At 44.3% G+C, this 5,138-nt stretch overlaps 1 pseudogene across 1 annotated transcript; it reads right to left on the reverse strand.

Annotated features, from left to right (window-relative positions):
- Positions 1 to 4,785, reverse strand: LOC148094774 (E3 ubiquitin-protein ligase TRIM21-like; annotated as a pseudogene). Its single transcript, XR_015718414.1, has 2 exons — positions 4,672 to 4,785; positions 1 to 1,900 (listed from the first exon to the last, which is right to left on the reverse strand). The product of XR_015718414.1 is annotated as an E3 ubiquitin-protein ligase TRIM21-like (transcript).
- Positions 4,786 to 5,138: the final 353 nt, after the last annotated feature.

A 5,138-nucleotide genomic window follows, 5' to 3' on the forward strand; every position in this document is an offset into this window, starting at 1 on the left:
ACATTTATTCTCTGATATTTGCTCTTCAGCTTGAGTCTCCATCAGTGGGAACATTTCCTGATTCAACTTTTCTTCTGTTCAAATCAAACTCCATGAGAATCAAAGTGTGAATCAGAGTCCTGATGATCAGATTCTATAGAAACATGGAGACTGTAGAGGATTTACACTCAATATGTTCATTTGTTCCCTTCAAGAAAAATCAATCATTCATCAAATTGAATCAAGCGGTTCTTCCAATGAAATCAGGGATAGATTAATGTTATTGACAGGACAGATGATCAGAGGTGCAGAGTTTTTACCTCCATCATTAGGGCAGGGACTGAAGAATGGGTGGAGTTTGTGAGTGAAGGAGCAGCCAGTAAAGGAGTAGATCAGAGCTGCAGCACCTACATCATAAAAGGAGACCAGACCCTCCTCATAATCCACAAACACCCCCACCTTCTCAGGACCAGGATGAAGACAGAGGGGGACTGAAGGACCAGCACAAGCTTTGTACTCATTTCCATTTCTCAGCCCTACAGTCCAGAGACCATCCTGAGGTCTCGCTGTGATTTTTCCCTTCCTGTTGATCGACTCTGTGGCCACTCCTAAATCCCACTCAGTCTTTCCTTTAACCTGAACCTCAAAGTAAAATCTGCCTGAAGAGAAACTCTGCTCTCCTAAAGCACAAACACACTGAGAAAATCTCTCTGGGTTGTCTGGAAGTTTCTTCTCCACATCACTATGATAAACTTGTTTTCCATCATCAGACAGGATGAGTTTAGGATGAGCTGTATCAGGATCCAGAGTCACATCCACCTCATGCTGCTGGACCCTCTGCAGCTCAGCCTCACGCAGCTTCTTCTTCATGGGTTTCCAGACTGTCTCCTCCAGCTGAGCCACAGCTCTCCCCACAGTCCCCTCATGGTGGATGAACTCTGACCTCTGTCCAGTCCTTGCTGGGTGGAGCAGCTTTCAGGGAGGAGAAGCTTTGGAGGAGGTGGAGGTGGTCTTCAGAGCATGAGAGCTGCTCCACCTCAGAGCTTCTCTCCATCAGCTCAGAGATTTCCTGTTCCAGATCGTTGATGAGACCTTCAGCCTGTTTCTCTGTAGCTTCCTTTTTGTCTTCGATCTCCTTCATGAGCTCCTTCAGGCGTTTCTCAACAGACTCCATCAGAGCCGTGAGGACCTGAACACCTTCTGCTTTCTGTCTGTCTGCAGCGTCTTTACTCATCTTCACCGACTCTGTGATCTCCTGAATCTTCAGTCGTCTCTTCTGGATCATCTGCTGAATCTCAGCCTCTGTCTTCTCCAGCTCTGCCTTCTTTCCTTCATATTCTTCTCTCAGAGGAACAAACTCATGAGCCTTGTGATCTAAAACAGAGCAGAGCATGCAGACATATGTCTGGTCGGTCTTACAGAACAGCTGCAGAAGGTTATCGTGCTTCGTGCACATCCTGCCTTCCAGGTTCTCCACAGCATCAATCAGCTGATGTCTTTTCAGACGTTTCAGTGTCAGATGAGGCTCCAGGTGAGTCTGACAGTAGGAGGTCTGACACACCAGGCAGGACTTCAGGGCCTTCAGTCTGGTTCCAGTGCAGACGTCACAGGGAACTTCTCCTGGTTTGGCAGCTTGTTGCTCTGAGCTGCTGCTGCTGGCTATCTGCTGAGCTTCACATCTGAACTGAGCAACCATCTCAGAGATGAAGGTGTTGACCCTCAGCTGAGGTCGAGTGTAGAAAGTCTCGTTACACATGGGACACTGACAGCTCTGATTCATGTCCCAGTGCTGACTGATGCAGGTTTTGCAGAAGTTGTGTCCACATGATGTAGTGACTGGATCAGTGAACACATCCAGACAGATGGAGCACAGAAACTGATCTTCAGATCACAGATTGCTGGCAGCAGACATGTCTGCACTCTGAGGGAGAAAGAAAAGAAACATTTGATTCAAAATTCACTTAAATTTCATTTTTAAAAAGAGAGAAACAAGCGTCAGTAGTCTGAGGACCTTGGAGAGAAAAGCGTCTGGACTTCTTTGAGTTTCTTTTCATCACAGAAGCTTCTTCACCTCATCCTCAACACGGACAAGACCAGGGAATTAATACTGCACTTTTGGAAGAACCCCCCTCCCCTGGAACCATTTATCGTCAAAGGGACGGAGGTGGAGACGGCAACCAGCCACAGATTCCTGGGACTGCAGGTTACATCAGACCTGAGCTGGACTCTCAACACTACAGCAACAGTGAAAAAAGCCCAGCACAGGCTTTATTTCATTAGGCTGCTCAGGAAAGCTGTCATGAACCACCACCCTCTCACCCAGGCCTACAGAGGACTGATAGAGAGCATCCTCACCGCAGGCATCACTGTCTGGTATAGAAACACTACACAGACAGAGAGGAAGGCTCTGCAAAGAGTCATAAAGTCTGCAGAGAGGATTATAGGAACAACACTTGCATCCATGGACCTGCACATACAAAGCTGTACATACAATCTCAGACACAACAGAGCGGACAGCAGCATCACACACAGAACAAGATTCTTCAACAGCTTCTTCGACTGTTAGACACTGAGAGGTTGATGGCTCCGTGTCAGAGCACCGGCCTTAACGAAAAAGTTATCAATCGTTCTTTTCCTCTTTTCTCATTACCCACAGCTACATCCATCCTATCAGGCTGCTCACCTCCTGCACTTTCAAACGTACACACGTAGTCCTGCAGGAATATCTGGACCACGGCCAATCAGAGAGAGGTCCTGCCCTCTCTCTGATTGGTTTAGCCAACGATATGGGCATAATGTGTTGTTGACCACACGGAGACTTTCAGAGTTGCAGGGTTTTTCCTTTTGTCTTTGCTCGAATGGCTGGTCATACCGGTGTGATCTATTTGTTTAGGCTACGTCCACACTAATGCGTTTCCGTTTGAAAAAGCACTGTTTTCTCTCCGTTTTGGCCTCCACACTGAGACGGCGTTTTCTCCAAGGAAAACATTTTGAAAACAAAACATTTGGAGACAGTGCGTTAGCGTCACAGTGTGAACAGTGAAAACAGATGCTGTGTCCCATTTCAGGGTCTGCACGCTTGAAGTACGCATTTGAAGTGCGATTACGTGACCGCCACGCGACGACGGCTGTCCCAATTCGAAGTGTACTTCAAATGCATACTCCAAATGCGCCGTCGATTTCCCCAAATATCAAGCGTGGTCCGGTGCACGCTTCGTGGTCCCATATATCCCACAATTCATAGCGCGGTGGTGGGTGTGGATAATTTTGCCGCAAAATACGGCAGAAGGGAGCGGCCAAGAGTGAACTGTCAAAAGTAAGTAGTGAACATGACATCACTTATTTATGTGCGAATGTTTATTAACGAAGAACATTAAAACATTGCTGTTGGCCACATGTTGGCAAAGTTATGTGACATTAGTGATGTTTGTACTTTCAGCCTCTACACATACATATATACACATACATATATACACATACATATATACATATATACACATACACATATATATATATATATATATACACATATATATATATATATATATATATATATATATATATATATATATATATATATATATATATATATATATATATATATATATGTATATATATATATATATATATATATATATATATATATATATATATATATACACATATATATCATAATAATCTGACAATAGTATAATATTGGCCATATTATATTTACATTACCACAGTGAAATGATTTTAGTCTCATGAACAACAAGAGCTAATTGTTATTTACTAACTACTCTTGAAATAACTGTTCGGTACAGAAATGAAGCCCAACAATCATGTTTTACAGTCCTGTGGTCTCAGCCTCAGATACTCAACTAATCAAAGTGATGTCATGACAAAAATGAATGACCAACAAAACATTTTTTTCTCCTTCATTTATGTCACACAATCTCGCGTGTCTCGCGGTTAGTATCATGGTTGCTAGGCAACCTGAACAGCGCGACGAAGGCTAGACCGTCCCATTTCACAAGCCTCTCACTTCCGCACTTCTCGTACTTATAGTACGCACCGTACGTAGTACGCGCAGTGTGCGTACTTCAAGCGTGCAGACCCTGAATTGGGAAACAGCCAGAGACTTTCTAAAACGATGATGCATGTTAGTCATGTGATGCAGTCATGTGACCAATTAAACAAAGGTATTACACAGTAGTTGTTTTGTTTGCTCTGTTCTGACAGCCCTATTAAAGATGAATATCAGTCTGTACATGTTCCACAGAGCTTCTCTTCAAATTCTTTATTTCTCTCTCGCTTTTGCAACTTTGTACTTTTGTGTTACTCGCAGCAACAACTCCACCTCATTGTTAGTCCATTTAAAAAGCTCGGTGCTTTTCCTCCACCTTTTCCCGCGACATTTCAAACAGCCGGAAAGTAAATAAACGGCAGACAGAAATGAGACAGGTCGAATCGTCTTACGTTTCACGCATGCGCAGGACTGGAACGTAAGAGTTTTCAGGCGTTTTAATTTGGACGCACAACTCTGTGAAAACGACTGAAAACGCTACTGTGGACGCGGAGCGCTGTTTTCAAATCTATCCGGGCGAGTGTGGACGTAGCCTAAGTGGCACCATGGAGAAACGAGGTGGCCCTGATGAAGTGAACAGAGTGAAGATTTGTGTAGAAACAGGAAGTGTGATCAGCTGCACTCACCACTGTTGCTGACAGAAACCTGATGGACTCCAGTGAATCTTCTTTTAGAGACAAACAGGACTCGACTGCAGCTCTGCTGCTGCTCTCTCTCACTTTCACTTCTGTAAAATGACGTTAAACTTCTCGTCTTTGCTCCGCCTCTTCCTGCCTCTCCTTTTACAGGAATCAGCCTGTCTGTACTCAGTCTCTGTGTCCCAATTCAGGGTCTGCACGCTTGAAGTACGCGCAGTACGCACACTACGCGTACTACATGTACGGTGCGTACTATAAGTACGAGAAGTGCGGAAGTGAGAGGCTTGTGAAATGGGACGGTCTAGCCTTCGTCGCGCTGTTCAGGTTGCCTAGCAACCATGATACTAACCGCGAGAAACGTTACATACAGCTTTGTTTGACAGAAATGAAGGAGAAAAATGTTTTGTTGGTCATTCATTTTTGTCATGACATCACTTTGATTAGTTGAGTATCTG

The sequence above is a fragment of the Neolamprologus brichardi genome, unplaced genomic scaffold (assembly GCF_056152115.1).
Source record: "Neolamprologus brichardi isolate AB-2024 unplaced genomic scaffold, ASM5615211v1 NODE_ptg000008l+_length_2720982_cov_1, whole genome shotgun sequence".
NCBI lineage: Eukaryota > Metazoa > Chordata > Actinopteri > Cichliformes > Cichlidae > Neolamprologus > Neolamprologus brichardi.